A 23,609-nucleotide genomic window follows, 5' to 3' on the forward strand; every position below is an offset into this window, starting at 1 on the left:
TTGAAATTAGGCGGTTCAATCATCTTGTTCCATTTACATTTCGGCCAAATAGGATTTTGTAAACTGTCAACCTAATCTTTTTCATTGCACCGACCCAGCTCAAGCATTGTTGAGTAAAGTGGTAATTGGCGGCCATGTGACTTGAACATATAAATAATCGGTCAAATCAAAAGTGATTTTTTAAATTTGATAGTTAAAATCAAAGATCAAACTGACAGTTGCATGTGAAAGTGTTTGGTGTCCTATCTGAGCTTTTGATTAGTGTGTGAGCATGTGATCATATTGTGAGGTCAAATAGTCAGTCACTTGATACAACCCATGTGATTATTGAACTTGTTGAACTTGTCGGCAATTGATGTGTGCATTTAATAATGTCAGTATACATGTGATACTATTTTAAAATTCAAGTTTCATTGCTCAAGACAAAGTTGATGAAAAGAAAGTCAATCGGCCAGCCGTTCAGTATATTGTTTTGTCGTTTAGTGAATAGGCTAACCGATTGATAAAATTTTTGTCGTATAGTGACATTGAAACGGGCAGGAAATCCTAACCAATCGAACAGGAAATTACCAACTGATCCGCTAGCTCACTCAATCGGCTAGCAAGTCTCTTCAATCGAGTAACTCACTCGATCGGCTAGCAAGTTTCTTCAATCGAGTAGCTCACTCGATCAGCTAGCAAGTTTCTTTAATCGAGTAGCTCACTCGATCGGCTAGCAATAGTGTTGTCTTGTTCGAGTAGCAAGTGATTCGGCTAGCATTCCTAGCCGAACGGATAGCATCTTTGTGTGAAGCATTTCCAATCGGTTAGCTCAACCGATCGACCAACTTTCTCGTCAAAACGCCAACCGATCGAACAACAAGTTGACTTTTTGTTGACTCACTCGATTGAACAGCGTTTCTGTCTGATCGACCAACATATTATCCGATCGATCAACCTTCCGTCCGATTCAGTTGTTTGATATTTTTAAACTGATCATTTGTTTGTTTGATTGTTCGCAGGTGATTCGAGGCAATTTTACAAGGTGCAAATTCCGAGAAGTTGAAATTGTGTGAAGCTTTGAGCGAAAAACAATTTCTAAACCAAGACATTTAACAAAAGAACTTGTGGTAAAAATGTTTGACGAACAAGAAAACATTAAATTTGAAAGATCAAACAATTGGTATAGTGGTTGTTATCTTGAGTCAAAGGAGGTCGTGGTTAAAAGATTTAAATATTTTATGTGTAGGAAACATGAGAAGTTTAATGATCTGGAAAAGCGATATGATGATTTACTTAGAGGTTTGAGAATGCATTACGTAACGATATCAGACGCTGAACAGAAATCTAAGTTTGCAGATGCATTACCTTTAGAGTGGGATGAATTTGTGTGTAAGGTGAAAAAGGATTCTAGGTTCTCAAAATTTAGTCCAGGTGATTTTATCAGAGAGCTTAGAACACAAAATTGTGAAATTGAGAAGAAAAAGAAAGAGTTGATAGAGGAATTAGAAAGAAACTCAAAAAATATAAGTTTGGATGTGATTCTTGATATAATGAAAACAATTAGAAATGGTCTTGATGTAAGAAGTAGGATGAAATATGATTACAAGAGAGGTTGTTTTTTAAATGAAGATTTGAATCCTGCTGATATGGTTAAAATTTTTCTTGCAGGAACGTTAAAGATTGAAGAATCCAAGAAAGATGAAACTTCAAAATGTGAAGTTGTATGCTCAAAATGCGAAAAATCTGCAGCAGACAATGTTAAATTCTTGAAGGATGTAGAGAGTTTAACATTGGAAATCAAAAGCTTGAAGGATGAGAAAGAATCTGATAATAAATAGATTCTTAAAATGCGACAAATTTGTGAGAAATTGAAGTCTGAAAATGTCAAACTATTAAGTGGTGTGAACAGTTTGATATCAGAAAACAAAATTTTGAAAGAAAAAATTAAAAGTTTTGAAAATGAAAAATTAAAAATTGAAAAAGAATTTCAAAGTCAAATAAAGATTCTTGAAGATGGGAGATCTGTTTTTAGCAAGAACAATATTGAAAAGCAAAAGGTAATAAATTCCCATCGTCAGACGATTATTCGACTTGAAAAAGAAGGAGAGCAAGCTCGAAAGAAAATCAACGAGCTTGAAACAAAATTAAAAGGTTTTGTGACTTCTTCAGAGTATTTGAATATTCCCTGTCCAAAACCGATCAATTCAGTTCCAATAAGTGACAATGTCACAAATTTTGACAAAGTCAAAATTGAAGATTGTGATGACAAATCTGATGATGAAAAAGAAAAAGAAGAAAAACGAAAAACATTTTTGAAATTAAATGAAATGTTTAAAAATACTGTTTTACATGCTATTGAGAAAGGTGAATGCTCAACACAAAATCATGTAAAGAAGAATGTGAAACAGAAACAAAAAGATAAAAAATCTAAGAATTTTCAAAAAGAAAATAAAAGCTCATCAGATCAATCATCCAATCACAATAAAAAATCACAAAAATTTAAAAATCAAAACTCAAAAATAGTTGGTAAACAGTGGTGCAGGTTTGACCATAGTGCTCAAATGCCAAATCAAGGATACAAGAAGAGAAATGACTACCAAAAGGCAAATCAATGCTTCGATCTAAGTGTGTGGTATAAAGATGGTGAATGGTACGATAACAGGGTGTGCTACACATGTGGTGTTCGAGGACACATTGCTGTTAACTGCCAAAGTCAAAGACTTGAAACAAGAAGATGCTTTGAATGCCAAATCAAAGGTCATATTGCCAGAGATTGCCCAAGAAGATCGATGGGAAGATTGAGGGTTGAATCTCAAAGAATGGCAAAGAAACCAGTCAATGTCAAGCCCAAAGAACAGAAGGTTCAAGAACCTAAAATTCAAGAAAAGAAAGTGAAGCTTTCACAAGGGCAGAAAGACAAACTGAGAAAGAAAAGGAAGAAGGCGAGAGAGTATCTCGAAAGGATCTTGTCCTCGGATACAACAAGAAAATCAGAAAAGAGTTCTGATAATCCAGTTTGCTCATCAAAGACTGACAAATCAAGCAAACTAAGTTCATCAGATACAAATCTGAGGACAGACAGGTTAAAAAAGAAAGAAAAAGTTCATGGCAATGAATTTGTTTCTTTGGAAGCAAAGGAGCCACGTGTTGGCGATGAATCTGACTCATCAAAGTCAGACAAGCCACATTCAGGCAATGATTCTGGTTCGTCGAAACCAGAAGAGCCAAGTTTTGAGGTAAAATTGTCAAAATCACCCAAGGCTGGTCAGGCTTGGGTGAATCTGTTTAAATGAAAAACCTGACTTGCCGGAGTTCCCAGGTTGGTAAGTGTGGAACAGGTATCGGCATCTTTCTTGAGAAATTCACAGGTTGGTAACTGTGATATTTCGAATTACAGAAGACTAATCAAGGACATTAAATTGTACTTGATTTTTCTTTCCGTCAAGTAATTAAAAGAAAACAATGTGATGAAAGAACCCCGAATTTATGAAATGACACACAAAACTAATTTTCCGGAAAAACCATTTTGATTAAAACAAACTTAAGTGTTTTGAAATCTAAATGGGAAAATAGTTTGTTGTCAGGGGGAGTTCTGATTGTTTATGCCAAATGAATGGCGAATTGAAGTGATTCGATATCAGTTTGTCATGTTATTTGTACAGTCTGTTGTTTTCAAATTTTCCCGGAAAATCAAAATTGAAACATATTTTGATTTTAGGGGGAGTAAGAAAATTTTTAGAAATTTTGAAAATTTGAAAATACAAAAACATGATAAAACCAAAAAAAGCCAAAAACATTGGAAAATCAAAAATGAGTTTTGTTGAGAAATGAGGAAATGATAGTACATCAGTGGACTATCACAGCATGCTAAAGAAATGAAATGTCAAATGTAATAAACGATCTCACTAATGATGTGACGATAGGCTCACCTAGACTAGTAGATTTGTGATAACGATACAAACTAAATGAAGAGGCCTAGTTCTAGTGGAAAACATGGTCGAAAGCATAGTACTTAGTTTTGTCCTTCGTGATTGTGTACCTACTCAGTAATCGCTGAATGCTAAAAGAGCATAAAAACCGGTTAGTTTGTGAACTTTCACAACTTGCTGAAAAAGTCGCTGTGATTGTGCATTTTATTTTGCAAAGACTTAAAACTTGTTTTATTTCTTTATTTTGTTTAAGCATTGGACATCCTCTACGTATACGTGAGTATCGACCTGGATGTTATTGCCTAAACGTTCTGCTTTATTTTCTTTGGTGTTTCGTTTAAGCTTTGGATCACCTCTGCGTATACGGGAGTATCGACCTGGTGGTTAAAGCCTAAACAATTTCAACTTTTTTTATTTTCTTATTTTGTATAAACATTGGACTTTCTCTGCGCATACGGAAGTATCGACCTGATTGTTAATGTTTAAACATTCTGCTTTATTTTCACACATATCACAGTTGATGAAAGTTTAAAGGCATTACTTGAGTTAGTGTATTGCATGATGAGGGGATATGCTGAGATCGTGGGGTCCATAAGAATTTAGTGCAAAATTAATACACCTTAACATATCGGTAAGCATTTCGAAAGCTTTTAGATTGAGCTTAAGAGGACAACTATATCGTCAATCAATGTGAATCGTTTAGAACTTAAAATGATTAAAGCTTAACGGTGCTAGTGATTTGTCTCAAAATCTGATATGATCCTCTTACACAAACTCACAAAAATATTATCTGTATATATTTCTTTACTGCATTTCTCTAAAAACAAAAATCCAAAAAGATTTTCGGAGTGTTTTAGCATAAAATTTTGAAAAATTCAAAAAGATTTTCGACAACTGATGTTGAAGAGCTGATATTCAAAATTTGAGTGCTAAACATGATGAACAGGATTGGGAGAATATGTTGAAAACTTTGAATGTCATATACAAATGTTTTGTAAGATTGTATGCTTAGTTAATCAAGGTCATTCATTTGAACTTGATGTAACTATACAGTTTGATGAATGAATGATTTCTGCCAGTAAGTTTCTTAAATCCAACTGTTATAAATTTGTGAAACTTATGGTGAGGCAGAGGATGTACAGGTTAACCAGGTTTCAAATCCTGAGCAGATGCAGAATAAAGCTAGGAATTGATCCTGAACTTGTGAACCTATAAAAGCCAGACAACGATCCCGACAGCTGAGTCTAAGGGGGAGTCTGAAGACGAGCTCAACGCAAACGGAAGCGTGGATTCAAAATGCCAGGAATCTATTCTGAAAAGCTTGTAATCGGAAAGCCAGGTGTCGATCCCAAAAGCACAGAAGCTTGAGGAAAGGGGGAGCCTGAAGAAAAGGAGTCTAAGCGAGAGGGGGAGCAACAGAAGCTCGTAAACAGATCCACCGGGATTCTGTTAGAGAAAGAAGGAGTCTATGGTTGCTGATAACGTCAAACCTTCAAGAAGACTCAGAGAGAGAGAGAAAGTCAAGACGCTACGAGTTTGACTACAGATTGACTGCGGCAATATCCAAGGGGGAGTCTGTTAGTGCAGAATGTCTATCGCCTTCGTCAATCACAACCGTAGCTGAAATAGATGTAAAATAGGCTTTATATTGTAATTTGTAAGAAATAGGCAAGGTGGCATTAATGTAAATAAGGGGAAATCCCTTATAACCTTGTGCCTATAAATAGGAGCCTTAGGGTTTAGTTTAGAGACTTTTGCCACATTAGAGATTTGGAGAGCTTGGTGCTTAGAGAGAGAAACTAGAGAGAGAAAGTGGCAAACCGTGATTCTCAGAGCTTGTACTCGTCAGATTATCAATAGAATCACGTCATTAGTGTACGTTCTCATGTGTTCGGTCACGCACGTTCACGGATTCCGCACGTCGAACATGTCATTACGCAATCGATTCGGAGCGAAAACCGGATCAACATTATTGTTAGTGCATTAATGTCTATCGCCTCCGTCAATTCAAAACCGTAGCTGAAACTGTTTAATTCTAGGCTTTACATTGTAATATTAGTTAGAATAGCATGGTGGCATTTATGTAATTAATGAGAAATCTCATTAAGCCCCTTGGCCTATAAATATGAGGCTTATGCCTTTGTTTTAGAACTTTTGCCATTTGGAGCTTTGGAGCTTAGAGGTTAGAGAGAGAAGCTAGAGAGAGAAAGTAAAAAGAAAAAGGCAAAAGGTGATTTGCGTTGCTTGTACGATTTCAGATATTTCTATAGAATCACAAATTGAGTACGTCTCGTGTGTTCGGTCATTCACGTTCACGGATTCCGCACGTCGAACGTGTCATATACAATCGTTTCGGAGTCAAACCGGTCCTAACAAGTGGTATCAGAGCAGGAGCTCGATTGCACGGATCAAACGCACGAATTCGCACATAAATTCATCAGATTCAGATTTGTCAAAATTCCTTCACTTTTTCATCTATTCACGTTTTTAACTGAAAATCGCAAAATTAAACGACTTTTTACGGGTAAAAATTGCTGTTTTTTTTATATGTTGTGCGAAACTATCTGATCTACTAGCCTACAAATTTTCAGGTCAAAATTCCAAGCCGTTTGGGAGAAATCTGCGTTTTTGTGATCATATTTGGCTGAACTGTTCGTCACCAACCAATAGGCTAGCATTTCTGTTCGATCGAACAGGAAAATTCTAACCGATCGGCCGGCTTGTTCGATCGAACAGCCTAGTCGATTCAGTACATCACAGTTCATTTAAGTCATTGACTTGTTGACTCTAGCCGATCGGCTAGGACTCCTATTCGATCCACCATAACGTTCATCCAATCGAACAACAGCATTATTTACTAACCGATCGAACTACAGCATTACTGACACTCATTTAAGTCTTTGACCGTTTGACCTAGCCGAACGGCTAGCACACTAGCCGAACGGCCAGCTATTCTGTTCGATCGACCGACTTTTGCATCCAATCGGCTAGCAACGTTTATCATTAAAGTCAACATATTCAGTAAATCACGTGAAGTATCAGTCAAAACAAACAGTTTGCATGTGATTTGTTGTCATCATATATCATACGGTGTTTGTTAAAAGGTCCAATTAGAGGCGTTTGTTTAGTCAAAGTTGCATGCAAAATTGATAAAAATGAATTGTCAGTACATTAATATCATCACCTGATTACATAGAATATATACAAAGTGTTCGCCCTATCAAATCCTTCTTCATTTAATCGGCCCAATCAACAATTCTATAAGGAGAATTATTGCCGCCCACTAAAAACTAAGGTCAAATAGGAGAATTATTGTTCTAAATTCTTGTCGGGCATTGATTTCAATAATAAAATTGGTTCAAGATCATCACATGTTAGTAATCATCAGGTTGTATTAATCGAGAATTGTCGGCATACTGTGACGAAGACTTTTCAATGATCAATTATATTCATCAATCATATCATTTGTATAAATGTTGGTTCAATAAGAATATAGTAATTGCCGGCTACTTTGATGATTAAAATCAAGATTTGATACTCTTGAGGCCCAATTTGAAACGAGTAGTTGATGTTTGTCGGCCAACTCAAAGATATTTGTCATTTTGTGAATTTAAACGGTCAACACATCATTCTAACTGATCGGTTAAGTTTTGTCCGTTAGTGCCAACCGATTCAAATGAAGTGTCTTCATTCGGCTAGCCTAACCGTTCGGCTAGCCCAACCGAACGAATAGGATCTTGTCATTTTGTGAATCTCTTTAATTCACCAACCGATCGGCTACCAACCGATCGGCTAGCATCGTTAGCCCAACCGAACGAACAGCATCATGTCGTTTTGTGAATATCTTCAATACGTCAACCGAACGGCTAGCCTAACCGTTTGATCAACTTATTTGTCGTGTAGTGTTTTTGTTCGAACAGCGGGTTGTTTGAAGTGCCAACCGTTTCAAGAGAAGGATTTTCAATCGGCTAGCCTAACCGATCGGTTAGCCCAACCGATCGAACAAAAAAAGTTGACTTTTGTTGACTCACCTAATTGAAGCGCCAGCCGATCGAACAGAGTTCCTGACCGATCGAACAGCACTCTGTCCGATCGACCAGCATACTATCCGATCGATCAAACTCCCGTCCGATTCAAGTTGTTGAATAAATTTTTGAACTAATCGTTTGTTTACGGGATTGATTCAGGTGATTCGAAGAAAAAGCATCATGGCTGAAGAGTTTTACAACACGTTCTACAAAGCGTTTACTTCTGACTCATCTGAAACATCGACTGTCGCACCAAAGTCAATAACAAAAACGATCAATGAGAACATCAAGCATGATAACTTCTACGGAACACATTCAAAACCACCAACGCTCGAAAGTATTGAAGACTACACTTGGTGGAAAGAACGGTTCATCAACTGGGCAAAAGCGTATGCGCATGAAAGCTGGTTCTGTCTAGAATTTGGATACGAACAACCAAAAGATGATAAAGGCGAAGAACTACCGTTCAAAAGATTTTCCAAAGATGACAAAGTAGAATTTGCCGCCGAACAGAGAATGATTGCATTGATCCAGTCAGCTATCAGAAATGATATTTTTGCATTACTTAATCATGATGGATTGTCAAAATCAGTCTGGGAAGCTTTACGAGTTAAAGCTGAGGGGGGTAAAAAGATAAAAAAGAACAAAATTGCATTGCTTAAAAAAGAATTTGATCTTTTTGACAGTTTAAAAGGAGAGTCAGTGAGGCAAATGATAGAAAGATTTTGTCATCTAAAAATTGAACTTGAGAGATTTGAGATAGCCAAAACAAGAGAAGAAATTATCGATAAAGTGATTGAAGCGTTACCACGAGCTGATCAGTGGCAAACGTTTGTCTTTATTTTGAAGAATGATGCTTTATATGATACAATTTCTCTTGATGCATTGTTTGAAAAGATTGAGAGTCATGACCTGGAGCTGCAGAAACAGAACAAGATGACTGGTTCCTCACAACAACAGAATATTGACTTGTATTACAAAGGCAATGTACCTTCCGAAAAAGGCATTGGTTCACCAAAGACAGCTTTCAGTGGTGAGAAGATGAAAGAACCACAAACAACGTCCACAAGTCATCATTTTGGATACCATTCATCTTCAAAATCAAGTTCTGATGAAACTAAGGAGATATTGTGCAATATAGCTCTTAAGTTGAAGAAGTCTCCAGCAATGAGCATTAATGATGCTAAACAACAAATGAGTTTTCTTGCATCGGTTCTGGAATCATATGAAGGTCTTGTAGCTGGCAAAATTGGAAACTCAGAGTTAACCAAAGAAGACTACGACCAGATTGATCCGGAAGAGATGGAGCTCATAGACATCCGTTGGTGTTTAGCTAGTTGTATCCGCAGAGCTCAGAGGTATATGGAGATTACTAGGAAACAATCATTGGGTGGTCCGTCAACGAAGCTTGGATTCGACAAATCAAAAGTGACCTGCTTCAGATGCAAGCAAAAGGGTCATTTCAAAAAGAGAGTGTAAAAATTCTGAAGTTGCTGAATCTGAGAAACCTTTCAACGATGATTATTACCGAAAGGCAATTTACCACCGAAGCAGAGAAGAGCCGAAAATGATCGAAGATAAACCCAGAGAGAAATCAAGAGCTTGTTTTGTAATTCACGATGATGAAGGCTTTGACTGGAGCGAGATTTGTCCAGAAGAAGATCGTTTGGAAAATGTTCGAAAAACAGCTCATGGCAGGGCTATAACAGAGAAAAGAAAGTTTGTTTTTGTTGCTGAAATTAAAGAAGATAACAAAGACAAAGACACAGCTGAAAACAAAGAAGAAAATGTTGTTGTAGAGGTCAAAGAGAAAACTCGAGAAGAGATTTTGAGTGAGAAAAGTTATCGAGAAAGAAACATTGTATTCAACAGAATGGATGAGATGCAGGAAGAGTATGAGAGTGCAGTCAGCAACAGAAGATGGGATAAGAAGAGAGAGTGTTACTATAACAGAGAAGGAGAACCGGTTGTTCCAAAGAAAGACATAATATTCGAAGATGTTCTTCTCATAATTCCTTCAAGAGCTGAGTACTATAGAAATGTGATGAAAGATGACAGATATGCAAAAAGGCATGAAAAAGAAATCAGATATGCCATGTTATCATGTCTGAGAAAAAGGGATGAAGAGAGAATGAAGAAGAATGTTGAAGAGATGGTGAACAATCTGAAGAAGGTTGCTGAAGAGGTTAACACAGAAGTTGTTGAAGTTGAGGTTGTGAAGGAAATCAAAAGTGAAGAGGTTGTTGAGAATGAAAAGATTGAGAAAGCTGTTACTGAAGAACAGCAGATTGGAGAAGAGGTGAGGAAAGAAGAAGAAGAAAAAGAAGAAGTTAAAAATGAGAATTTGGATGCTGGCAATGTTGGTAATGAAGTAAGTGTTGAAGAAAAGAAGAATGATGTTGAGATGAAGCAGACAGAAGCTGCTGAAAACACCGAAGTGCCAAACACTGAGGTACATTCTGATTCTGAAATCTTAAAACCGATTGATCAGTGCAAGAAATGCATGGAACCGTGCAGAGCTTGTACTGAAAAAGATGAGCAATTCAGAACAAGAGATCTTGAGTTCACAAAAATTGAAAACATTTTCAAAGAAAAATGCAAAGAAATGCTAGAAAAGAAAAAGTTTAAAAGAAAATGATGAAAAACTTTCAGAAAAATGTAACAAATTAGGAAAAGAAAATGAAGTTTTGAAGGAAAAAGTTTTGAAAATGACAAATGAATGTTCACAAAAATAAAATGTGGTTCAAGAAATGAAGAAAGAATATGACTCAATGAAACTAGAATATCACATTACAAAAGAGTCATATGAGAAAGTGAAATATGAAATGAAATATGCTCAATCAAGAATGAATTATCTTTCTGAAACAACTAAAGAGCTTAAACGAATGTATGAAATAAAACAAGATGTTGTTAACTCTTATATTGAGGATGTTGTTAAGCTAAAGCAACAGATTGCTGGTTTAGAACAGGATAACAACAAGTTAAAAAGTTATCACGTGTCGTCATATGTGCTTGAACGAATTTCCAATATAAAACCGGGTGATGGTGAGTCTGAGCAGAACAAGAAAGGCATTCGCTCAGAGTTTCATCAAGTTCCACCACCGGAAAAGTTTGCATTTTATGATGAGGAAAAGGTTGAAAAAGCTTTCAACCTGGTTGATCAATTGCTAGACAACGTTGACGTAACCTATTCCAAATCTGATGATTCTAGTGATTCAGAGGTGGTAGGTAAGGTCGTTGAAAGTGTCTTGAAAGAAGAGTCGGTTGATACAGGTAAATCTGAATCACAGGATGAAGATGAAGGAAATCTTCATGATGGATATCTGAAGAACACAAAATCCAAGAAAAATTTGAATGATGATTCAAAGGGATTGGTTTATACCATGATTGGATCAGACAAATTATTCTTAGATGTTGTATTCCCGATTCAGAATGTGATTTCAGAAAAAGTTGATAAAGTTTTCAAAATGGTTGAGATTGAAAAATCTGAAATTCCAAAGTTTGCTGGTAAAGGTCACAAAACTTTTTATAACAAACCTGGTTTCAAAAAGAAAAACATGAAAGCTGGGTTGGGTTATAAAAAGAAACAAAATTGGAAGAAAAATGAAACGCCAAATTTTCAAGCAAAGATGAACTTTGTTCACGGAACAACGTCAGAAGAAGAGAAAGAACTAAAATTTAGACGACAGTCTAATGACGAGTTCTTAGCTAAAAAGAAAAAGCAACAACCACAGGTCAAAGATGTGTCCAAGAGAATATGCTTCAAATGTGATCAAATTGGACATCTTGCTCGCAAGTGTCAAAATCTGAAACCTGTTGGTGTTGAGAAGAAAAAGAAGTCTGTTTATGTTCAAAAACAGAAATCTGAAGTTGTGAATCTAAAGTCAACCAAGTTTGATTCAAAACAAACTTGGAAGCCGAAAATGTCAAAAGCTGACTCACAACAAACATGGAAACCAGTGACGTCTAGATTAAGAACAACACAAAGTTGGAAAACAACTGTTGATGCAACAAAACCAAACCAGTTTTGGAAACCAAAAGTTGTTGTTCAGAGTCCAAATTTTCAAAAAGAGTCACATTTTTACAAACGAGGGACTCCAAAAGGTCAAACATGGTCTGTAAAGAAACAAGTGACTTCGGTGAAAGATGAAAAAGTTGAAGTTAAAATTGACAAAGTCTTTGTGAAAAATGACAAAGATTTTCCGAAGCTAAATGATGCATATTGTGTTGAAATGCCTAAGGTTCAACAGACCTGGGCTAAATTGTTCAAGTAATTGAGTAATTTCAATGTGCAGGTGCTTCTGAAGAAAACTGAATGTCAACCAAAGGAGAATCGAAGCAGCCTGGCACAGGAGGCTGCTGATCCCTGCAACGGTTAATCAGGGAATTTGTTTGTTTTTCTATACATAAATAAACCATATCTCAAAAACCCTAAAAATTAAAAATTTAAAAACCAAAAATATATTTTTAATTTATCAAAAATGAAAAAAATTCAAAAATATGTTACTTGAATTTGCCGGAACTCCCAGGTTGGTAATTGGGAGTAGGAATTGGCATCTTTCTTGAGAAATGTTTTATCAAGGACATTAAGTTGTACTTGATTTAACTTTCGTATTCTTAGTTGATAAAAGAACAAGGTGATGAATAAACCCCGTGTATGAATTAAACAAAACTTATTTTCCGGAAAAACCATTTTGATTAAAACAAACTTAAGTGTTTTGAAATCATAATGGGAAAATAGTTTGTTGTCAGGGGAAGTTTTGATTGAATATGCCGAAACCCTCACGGTGGAACAAACATGATTAATTTCACAAGATTGAAAAACGGTTTTCAAACTGTAAAAGATCAATGTGTTGTAAATCATGGGGGTACATTATGTTTTCTGCAAATCAGTGCATGAGAAGCAGAAAATGGATGGCGAGACAAAGCTATCAGTATCAGGTTGTCAAATTTTCTTTAAATGGTTTTGAATTTTAGGGGGAGTAAGAGATAAGAGATATTGTCAGAAAATCCAAAAACATTAGAAAATTTGAAAAAGCCAAAAACATGATAAAATTGAAAAATTGAGTTTTTGTGTAAAAAGAGGAAATGATAGTACATCAGTAGACGATCACAGTACGCTAAAGAATTGCAATGTTATATAGCGTTAAACAGTCTCACTGATGATATGCCGATAGGTTTTTATACATTTAGTAAACTTTTTCGGGATATAAACCTAAATTCAAACTTGCTTATTTCGTGGGGAACACTACTTGGATATATAGGTAACCCCTGAAATCTCGTTTGAAAGGTCCCTCTTTCTGAGATACTAGGTCTTTATACTCAGTGATATCTGGGGTATTATTCCGGGACTTCTACTGAATGGAAGTTCTGACCTAGTCCCCGAATAATACTTTCCGCAAATGCTTGAAACATAGCATCGCCCTCAGCAAATTGATTAAACAATAAAATTGATAATCATTGTTGTTGAAACAAAAGATCCTGTAAAGGGGACACACCAAAAGTCGAAGCCGTCATCTCTCTGTGTATACGGAAGTATCGACCTGAGCTCTCATGGCCCTCGCATCTAACCCCTTACAGATATCATCTGTGGTATACTCACCTGTAAGACTGAATATTGGGATCTGGATACGGGAGTATATTCAAGAGGTGGGACACATGAATGAGTTTAAGTTCTTAAAACACCTAATTCGTATCCTGAATCAGTTGAAATTTGTGTGAAAATTTAAGAGGATCAGTATATCGACAATCTAAGTGAATTGTTTAATTCTTAATGTGTAACTAAGCTCAACGGTACTTGTGATTTGTCATAAACTGATATGATCCTCTGACGCGAACTCAAACAAAAATATTGTCTGTAAATATGTTTGTACATATTTCTTTACTGCTTTATATTTCAGAAAAATACAAAAAGATTTTGATTTCTGCTTTATTTTCGACAACCGATGTCTGAGCGCTAAGTTTCAAAATCTAAGTATGCTAATTGTGTTTCTGAAAATAAACAAGTTCATTAATTTGAAACTTTAAATCTTAAAAATTTAAAATCAAAAACAGTTTGTGATATCTCCAAGGTCATTAATTTGGACTTGGATGATTAACCGTGAAGGATTTGGATGCTCATATTGTTAAAATCTGTAAAAAAGCCAATTTTCGATTTTAGATGCTTAAAAACTGCCAAATCTAAGAAGCATTTTGATAGGGGGAGAGAGTTAAGATAATCTTGGATATATTCATATTATTATATCTTTAAAGCCAGGATCTTGATTTAAAAATTTTAAAGAGCCAGAATACGATTTCTGGACAATTTTAAAATGTTTGAAATGTTTTACTTATAAATGTTTGAGAAATTGCAGATACCAGACTACAATCCCGACAGCTGAGTCTCAGGGGGAGTCTGAAGACGAGCTCATCGCAAACGGAAGCGTGTAAGGAGCCAGGTATCGTTCCTGGAAGAGCTTGTAATCGGAAAGCCAGGTGTCGATCCCAAAGCACGGAAGCTTGACGAAAGGGGGAGCCTGAAGAGTTTACCGAAAGGGGGAGCTGAAGCTGAAGACAGATCCATCGGGATTCTGTTCGAGCAAGAAGGAGTCTGTATTTGCTGAAAATGTGTTAAATCTTCAAGAAGACTCAGAAAGAAAAAGAAAGACAAGTCGCTACTAGCTTGACTACGACAATATCCAAGGGGGAGTCTGTTAGTGCATTAATGTCTATCGCCTCCGTCAATTCAAAACCGTAGCTGAAACTGTTTAATTCTAGGCTTTACATTGTAATATTAGTTAGAATAGCAAGGTGGCATTTATGTAATTAATGAGAAATCTCATTAAGCCCCTTGGCCTATAAATAAGAGGCTAATGCCTTTGTTTTAGAACTTTTGTCATTTGGAGCTTTGGAGCTTAGACGTTAGAGAGAGAAGCTAGAGAGAGAAAGTAAAGAGAAAAAGGCAAAAGGTGATTTGCGTTGCTTGTACGATTTCAGATATTTCTATAGAATCACAGATTGAGTACGTCTCGTGTGTTCGGTCATTCACGTTCATGGATTCCGCACGTCGAACGTGTCATATGCAATCATTTCGGAGTCAAACCGGTCCTAACACTTATGAATCTATGTTGCGCTTCAAGGAAAAGAAAGAGAGAATGTCAATTTTAAATTACGATTTTGCATATTTTGAATTTCAAAAGTTATGGATATGAATTTGAAAGCAATTGTCATCATGACATTTCTACTTTTTATTTTATCCTTAATTAAAAGAAAAACACCGTCAACTTGAAATTCCCAGTTTGCATATTTTCAATGTCCAAAGCTCAAGAAATTAACATTAATTACTGATTTGATATGCAACAAAATATCATCAACAGTTATTTTTATTTTTTATGTTAACTTTAATTTTTATCAACAAAACAATATTGGAGGAACTCTTATCTCATTGGAATGTAACGATTAGGTTAAATAGTAATTTCATTGTAATTCTAGTTTTCATTTGATAATTTCATTCTATAATTAATTAACCGCATCAACAATAAAAATGTGACCAGTGGATGTTTTTTAGGAAAACCAATGATGGTCAATATCAGTGGATGTCAACAATAAAAATGTGAGCAATGACAATTTTTTAACTATTAGTGGATAGCAAACAGTGATTTAAATTACCATTTTGCATATTTTGAATTTCAAAAGTTATCGATATTGTCAGTAATTACTGAATTGATTTGAAAGCCATTGTCATCATGACATTTTTAATTTTTATTTTAACTTTAATTAAGAGAAAATAACTGTCAATTTAAAATTCCCATTTTGCATATTTTAGATGTCCGAAGCTCAAGAAATTACCATTCATTACTAATTTGAGTGGTAGATGGTTGACTAACAGTTGTTAAAACAACTGGTCTTTCAACCACTGTTGCCATTACAACAGATGATGTGTCACCTGAAGTATTTTGCTTTTTGGCAGGTGGTGTTGGTGGTAATGAGGATGTTTTTTATGGTAATGTGATTTGTGGTAAGGCAGTGGGTTGACTGTGTATTGAAGTGGTGGAAATTGTTTGTGTAACAGATGTTGAAACCACTGAAGTACCAACAACTATTGATAAAACATGTGTTTTAACATCTGCTCATTTGGAGGTTTGATGTGTGGAGCTTTTGGGAGGTGTGGATTTAGGTTCTCTCGCTTTTCTAGTGGGCTGTTTTCTTTTATGCTCAGGATTTTCTTCATTCTTGGGCTCAGAAACACCCTGCTCATCCTTCTCCATAAAAACTCTTTTCTCCTGTTCCCACATTGCTTTATCCTTTGCCTCCATATCCCTTTTTACCCTTGCTTTTGCATCAGCAATGGCATTTGTGGTTACATCAACCTTTTTAGTACCATCTGGCTTAGGTATGTCTGTAAGCATACTGGATTTGTCTGATGCAATGTACAAACCATCTTCATATCCCTTTTTCTTTAGCTGCTTCATTTTCTCCCCCTTTTTGGCATCAGCTGGTGGTGGGTTGTCCACAAAGATGATAGTAGGAGGAGCAGAATCAGTGGATTTTAGAAAGTGGGCCTTGATTGCCTTTGTGTCTGCTTGTGTATCCATGAACCTAGCTTCCATCATATTTCTGATCTTTTGAACCTGTATTTGATGTTGCTGATCAGCATATGCCCTTTGTTGGTGAAGAAGAGGTTGAAATAAACTCCAAAGCTCAGTGGGAGTAGGAGCAGATGATGAATAGATGTTGTATCTGGTGCAGCAGTGGGTGTTGCCTTTTGTGCTTGTAACAACTGTTGCAGCATTGACTTAATATCTGCAACAGATGTGTCCAATTTGTCAACCCTCTCCGTCAATTCCTTGTACATTAAACCATCACCCAAGTTAATGGGGTCATCTGATTTCCCACTGGCTGTGGTTGTATCAGAAGTTGACTTAGGGAAAGTTTCCCAAAAGTCATCCACATATGCCCCCTTTTCTTGGTACTGGGACTTCTTTCCTTAGTTATTGACATCATTTTAATAGAACCAGTGGTTGGAACAAACACACCAGCGAATATCACACTTTCTGGAGAGGAAATTTCCTTCAAGGGAGTCTTATTGATGAAACAACTGGCCAGGTGTAGATCAGTGGATCCAACACCTGTAGTTGCTGCTCCAATTAAACTACTGACAGGAAGTACTTGTATTTCCTGCAGTGTAACCTCTTCAATTGTTGGTGGGATAGCAATGATTGACACACCAGACCCGGTCACTTGTTGAGGTATATTTTCATTAACAGGTGTTTGAAAAGAACTGGTTTGTGTCTGGGCTAAATCAAATGCATCCAACAAAAGTTTTATTTGTGGGCTGTGGATGATGGAATCAAGTGATTCCAGAGCATCATAATTTGGTGTCCCTATTATTACAACCTGCTCTTTTTTAGAAGAAGCAGGGGGAGTTTGAGGCTCAGGTTGAGATCTTTCTTCCAACTGCTGTGAGTAATTAGCAGAAGTGGTTATTGGTGACTTTTGTGTTGTCACTAGTAGTTGCTCTGGGATCTCATCTTCCAGAGTTACATTTGTTTTGGGTTTGGGGGGCTTTTGTGATTTTTTCTGTTTTGGTCTTTTGTTGGTTTTAGGTGGGGGTTTAACAGCAGTTGTTTTGTTGCTGTCATCACCTTGAGCAGTGGGCTCAACAGCAGGTGCCTGAGGAGCAGTGGTAGCTGCTGAAGTCTGCTCAGGAACCTATGCTTGTGTTTTGGAAACTTTTGACATCCTTGTAAAGGTTTTAGAAGTGAGGCTCTTAATTGAAAAAGGAATGCCCTGGATAAGCACATGGGCATTATCGTCTGAAAATATCTTTTTAAAATAGTAACTTAAAAACCTTGGAAAAAGCAAAAATGCCTTTTTATTAACATTTGTAACAAGATAATTGAAGATTTCCTGAGAATAGTTAAAATTTTCACCATGTAAGATAGCATAACCCAGATATTGAATCTTCAATGGGATTTCATTGAAAGCAATGGTCTTGTTTGAGACACACATCAATAGGGTATGAAACAAAAACCTTGTGGCAGGAGGAAAACTGCCTTTTTCTAAAGTGTCTTTTTTCATTTCCTCTTCATAACCACTTTGAATGAAAAACGTTTGATACTCTTCTTTAGGGAAAGATGTTTTACCTTCAAGATCATCGAGTTCAAAAACCTCCGAAATGGTTTGAGGTGTTATTGTGACTGGAACATCCTTTATAGAAGAATTGATGGCAAAGAGCTTTTTATCCTTAGTTTCCAAGTTAGCATTTTTCCAGAATTATTGCTGGGTATCCATGTAGATCGGAGCATCACAAGTCAACAAAGTTTTGTACTTTGAGGACGACAGAGCATCAATGATGGAATTGAAGGTTTTGGTGTGACTGGGTTTTTTCAAGTAGACCTAAGTAATTATGTGTGGATTTGTGTGGGAGAGACATCGTGATTTGATTATGATTGCAAGAGGAAGAAGACGATGAAGAGGATGAGTGATTTTGAGAGAAATGGATGATAGCTTCTTTCAGAAAGGAATTTAGAATTCGATTCGACAGTAAAAACACTATTTGAGGGTTTTGATCAGGGTTTTATACGAGAAAAAGTGAATGCTGACGTGGCAGCGGTTACTAAACAATCTTACCGCTATGTACTCTCCACGTGCCAACCTATGATGATAATGGAGGACAGTTGGTAGAAAACCACTGATGGAACAATATCAGTGGTTTGCAACGGTTACAAATGAGAACAGTGACTAACTTTAAGCTAGCAGTGGATAGCCATCAGTGTGTTAAAACACTAATTTTGAACAACAAATTTTTTTATTTTTTATTTTAACTTTAATTTTTATCACCAAAACAATATTCGAGGAACTCTTGTCTCATTGGAATGTAACGATTAGGTAAAATTGTAATTTCATTGTAATTCTAGTTTTCATTTAATAATTTCATTCTATAATTAATTAACCACATCAACAATAAAAATGTGAGCAGTGGATGATTTTTAGAAAAACCAATGATTGTAAATATCAGTGCATGTCAACAATAAAAAGGTGAGCAGTGACTATTTTTTAACTGTCAGTGTATACCTAACAGTGGTTGAAACACAGACGTTTGGTGAGTAAGTGGTCAACATGAAGAATGAAGAAATAGAGGCTGGCCTTCAGCAGTGGATAACATTTAACAATCACATGTTTGCGCTTAAACAAATGTTTGACGTTAAAAAGAAGTTGGCCCATAAACAACTGTTTGCAAGAAAAGACCAATTTCAAGAATACTATACCCAAACAATCAAAATGAGGAGCTTAATAATCATCCAAGTGTACTTCATTTTTATTCAGTGGATGTCAACTAACAAAATGTGAGAAGTGGCCGTTTTTTAACTATCAGTGGATAACCAACAATCATTGAAACACTGATATTTGGAGTTAAAGAGATGTTTAATCTTAAACAGATATTTGCAATAAACAGATATTTGACCATAAATAGATGTTTAGCCTCAAACAAATGTTTGACCTTAAACAGATGATTGCCCATAAATAGATGTTTGGTCTTAAACCAAACATCTGTTGACTATTGGTGAACCTTGGTTTGACTTTTGATGAACAGATGTTTGACTTTTATTCACACTGAGATTATTAAAATAAAGTATTACATAGAAAAATAGAAATTTAATGAAATATTTATAAACTATTATACGCTAGAGTTAACACTTGTTAGGATTTCGTAAACTATTTCCTTTCTCCATGTGATTTCATACTCTCTTTTGTTTTTCAGATCAGTTAGCATGTTGCAGATTTTCTGATCCTGTTTTAGAAGTTGGGTGACAAACTCTTCTGCATTTTTCTGGAAATCTGGTGGAGGACTTCATCAAGCAATGCTATGCTGTTCCAGGTTTTCTTGTAATTAGTGTCATTGATTATGTCGACTTTCCTGTTTAGTTCTTCGTCTGTTCTTTTTTCTTTAAGTGACCACATTGAGAATTGGGTTTTAACATCGCTGGTGTCTGACCAGTGGTAGAAGCTGAAGTTTGCCATGTAGATTTTTGTTGAATTTTCTGATGTGGAACAATCTTTCACAGACAGTGATTTGTAGGATAGTTTGTTGATATTTTGAATCAAAAGTATATCAATCTTTTATAGAGTTTAAAAACGCGTCTACATGGTAAATAAAGAGGTTAATTGTAATTATGATAATCTGCTTTTATTCTTTGAACTTCGAAATCTTGTCCCTTGGGTTTCTTGGTATTTAATTTTAAAGTTTTCCCATAAAAGATGGGGTTTGGAAACGTTTTTGCATTAAAAGACTGCTGCTTTGAAATATACATTAATCTGTTTATATTAAATCTACACGTTTAGATTGATTAAGTATATAAACTCATGACCACTTCACCTGTTTTTCATCACGATTTCCTACGAAGATTCATACTTTCAGAAAAGTCGAGTAATATAGTTTATTGTTGATATGGCGTCATTCACTACTGTAAAATCAGATGATTTAAAGCAACGTTTTGTCAAGCATATAGAGGAACAGGTGTATGAAGATAGGACTACTCTTCAACAGCTGAAGAGATGTTTTGATGGATTGCAAGTTGGCTTGTTCACGAGAGAACAGGTTGCAAGAAATCTTTTGCGAATGCCTTCAACTTCAGTTCGTGAGCTTTGTGTTGTAAGCAATATAGAGTGCGGTGATAGAGACGTGGAGTTCATGGCTATGCTGAAGGACATACATCGAGAAGTTCAGCAATCGATGGAGTTGAAGCTGACATTTCTTAATTCTGACGGTTATTGTTAGATTTAAAAGTTTAGTTGTTCAGTATGTTATTTATGTAATAATTGGACTTTTAAGGTCATGAATAAATGAATAAATTTTAATCTTAAGAATCTATGTTGCGCTTGTAGGAAAAAAAAAGAGAGAGAGAGAATTTCAATTTTAAATTACGATTTTTGCATATTTTGAATTTCAAAAGTTATGGATATTGTCAGTAATTACTGATTTGATTTGAAAGCAATTGTCATCATGACATTTCTACTTTTTATTTTATCTTTAATTAAAAGAAAAAAAAACACCGTCAACTTGAAATTCCCAGTTTGCATATTTTCAATGTCCAAAGCTCAAGAAATTAACATTAATTACTGATTTGTATGCAACAAAATTTCATTAGTAGTTTTTTTTATGTTAACTGTAATTAATTTTTATCAACAAAACAATATTGGAGGAACTCTTATGAATCTATGTTGCGCTTGAAGGAAAAGAGAGAGAGAATGTCAATTTTAAATTACGATTTTGCATATTTTGAATTTCAAAAGTTATGGATATAAATTTGAAAGCAATTGTCATCATGACATTTCTACTTTTTATTTTATCTTTAATTAAAAGAAAAACACCGTCAACTAGAAATTCCCAGTTTGCATATTTTCAATGTCCAAAGCTCAAGAAATTAACATTAATTACTGATTTGATAGCAGCAAAATATCATCAACAGTTATTTTTATTTTTTATGTTAACTTTCATTTTTATCAACAAAACAATATTGGAGGAACTCTTATCTCATTGGAATGTAACGATTATGTTAAATGGTAATTTCATTGTAATTCTAGTTTTCATTTGATAATTTCATTCTATAATTAATTAACCGCATCAACAATAAAAATGTGACCAGTGGATGTTTTTTAGGAAAACCAATGATGGTCAATATCAGTGGATGTCAACAATAAAAATGTGAGCAGTGACAATTTTTTAACTATTAGTGGATAGCCAACAGTGATTTAAATTACCATTTTGCATATTTTGAATTTCAAAAGTTATCGATATTGTCAGTAATTACTGAATGAGAAAAATGCCCGGATAGTCCCTGATATGTGGTCGAAAACTTGTTATCATTTGTGCTTAAGTTGATGTTTTTACATAGCTTTTAATCTTGAATAGCTTACTTTTAATGGGATTTGTGTTTTACAGGTCTAAAAGAGTTTAAGGAGCTAATCGGGAGCTAAACGGAGCACCGGGACGTGAATCGGATCAACCGGGGATGTGAAATGAACAAAACCGGGTTAATCACGAAGATTGGTTGTGTTTTGGGAATGTTAATGGATTTAAAATGAATATATTGGAAGATGGCATGATAGAGGGCTGAATTACGAGTACGTGGGCGAAAACGGTGAGTAAAACGGAGCTATAACGAAGAAGTTATGAAGAAAACAGTTTCGGACGAAACAGGAAAAACTAGAGGGCGTCGGGGACGGGCTCTAGGACGTCGCCGACGGGCTCTAGAAAGTTCCGTCATGAAAAAATGCCCGTAAACAGCCAAACAAGCCGTCGGGTGATTTCAGCAAATGGGGAGGCCGTCGCCGACGGGTCCCAGGCCGTCGGCGACGGGTTGTGGTTTCCTGAAACGCGAAAAATTGGGTATCTTTGATATAGGAACGATTCTAATTGGTCTTGGGGCATTCAACTCGGGAGTTACACTCCTTGGAAGGTTTGAATCTTGTGCTGGGAGCCACAATCACAAAACCATCACCTACCATTCAACCATCTATCATCTCTACAACCCGAATTCATCATCATCACACAATCAATCATCAAACCCTAATTCACCAATCCATCATCCTTCTCACCATCATCATTCCATAAACCCTAATTCTCCATCATTCCTTCATCCTACAAGCTTCAAGATGACTCCATCCGCATTCCAAGCATCCGGTGATCAAGTTGCATCAACCATGAGCGGCTAAGCATCTCGGTTTCACCCCGGTGTAGGTAGTTGTTTATTCTAGTGTTTCGAATTGTTCTTGTTTCATCTTAGTGACAATTTGTATTTGGTTTTTGAAACTTTTGACAATAGTATTACATTTGTTACGAATTCGTGAATTGTCGAACGATGTTAAAAGTTATGACTTTGCGAAACGGTGATATGTAATTGTACGTTGTCGTTGTTAGGATTTACTTGTGTTGATTACAAAGTGTCTTCTTGTCCGTTCTTCGGGACGTTGATAGCTAGTAGCACCTAAGTCACGGTACACTAAATCCGTTAATCGAATGCATTTGAGTTGAAACTAAAACTTGTAGAAATCCAAGACTAATAATTACCGAAACCGGGTGTGATTCCTTTTTATCATTATTGTTCTAGTAACCGTTTTTATTGCAATCGTTAAGTAGTATTTGTCAATCATTCTCATCAATCCATTTAGTTAAAAATCATATCTTTCAATTAAACGAAAACACAAAAATACTTTAGCAAGCTTCATAAATTGTGACAATTGTTTTAATTCATTCGAATCCACACACAAACCACATACTCTTCGTGGTTCGACCCCTTACTACCACTAACACATTGTTAAGGGTAATTTGGGCTTATAAATATTATCTTTGACCGAAGCGCGACACTCCGATCAGTCCCTGTGGTTTCGCCTTTTTTCACCTATAGTCCCCAACTTTCTAAAATTACCTGAATAGTCCCTACGTTTTCAATTTTCGTTCCCGGATAGTCCCTGGCGTGGATGGAGGTTACTTTTCTCAATTAAGTTGGTGTAAAATGACTATAATGCCCTTATTATTAAAAAACAACAAATAAAACATTAAAAGAATAAAAAAAATACATGTGGGCCCCACCTACCCACCCCACCCCCAGCCTATGTCTTCTTCCCCATTCTCTCCTTAACCTGCAACAACACAACCAGACAACCGCCACCACCGATCAGAGGCAAC

The sequence above is a fragment of the Helianthus annuus genome, chromosome 3 (genome assembly GCF_002127325.2).
Source record: "Helianthus annuus cultivar XRQ/B chromosome 3, HanXRQr2.0-SUNRISE, whole genome shotgun sequence".
Lineage (NCBI taxonomy): Eukaryota > Viridiplantae > Streptophyta > Magnoliopsida > Asterales > Asteraceae > Helianthus > Helianthus annuus.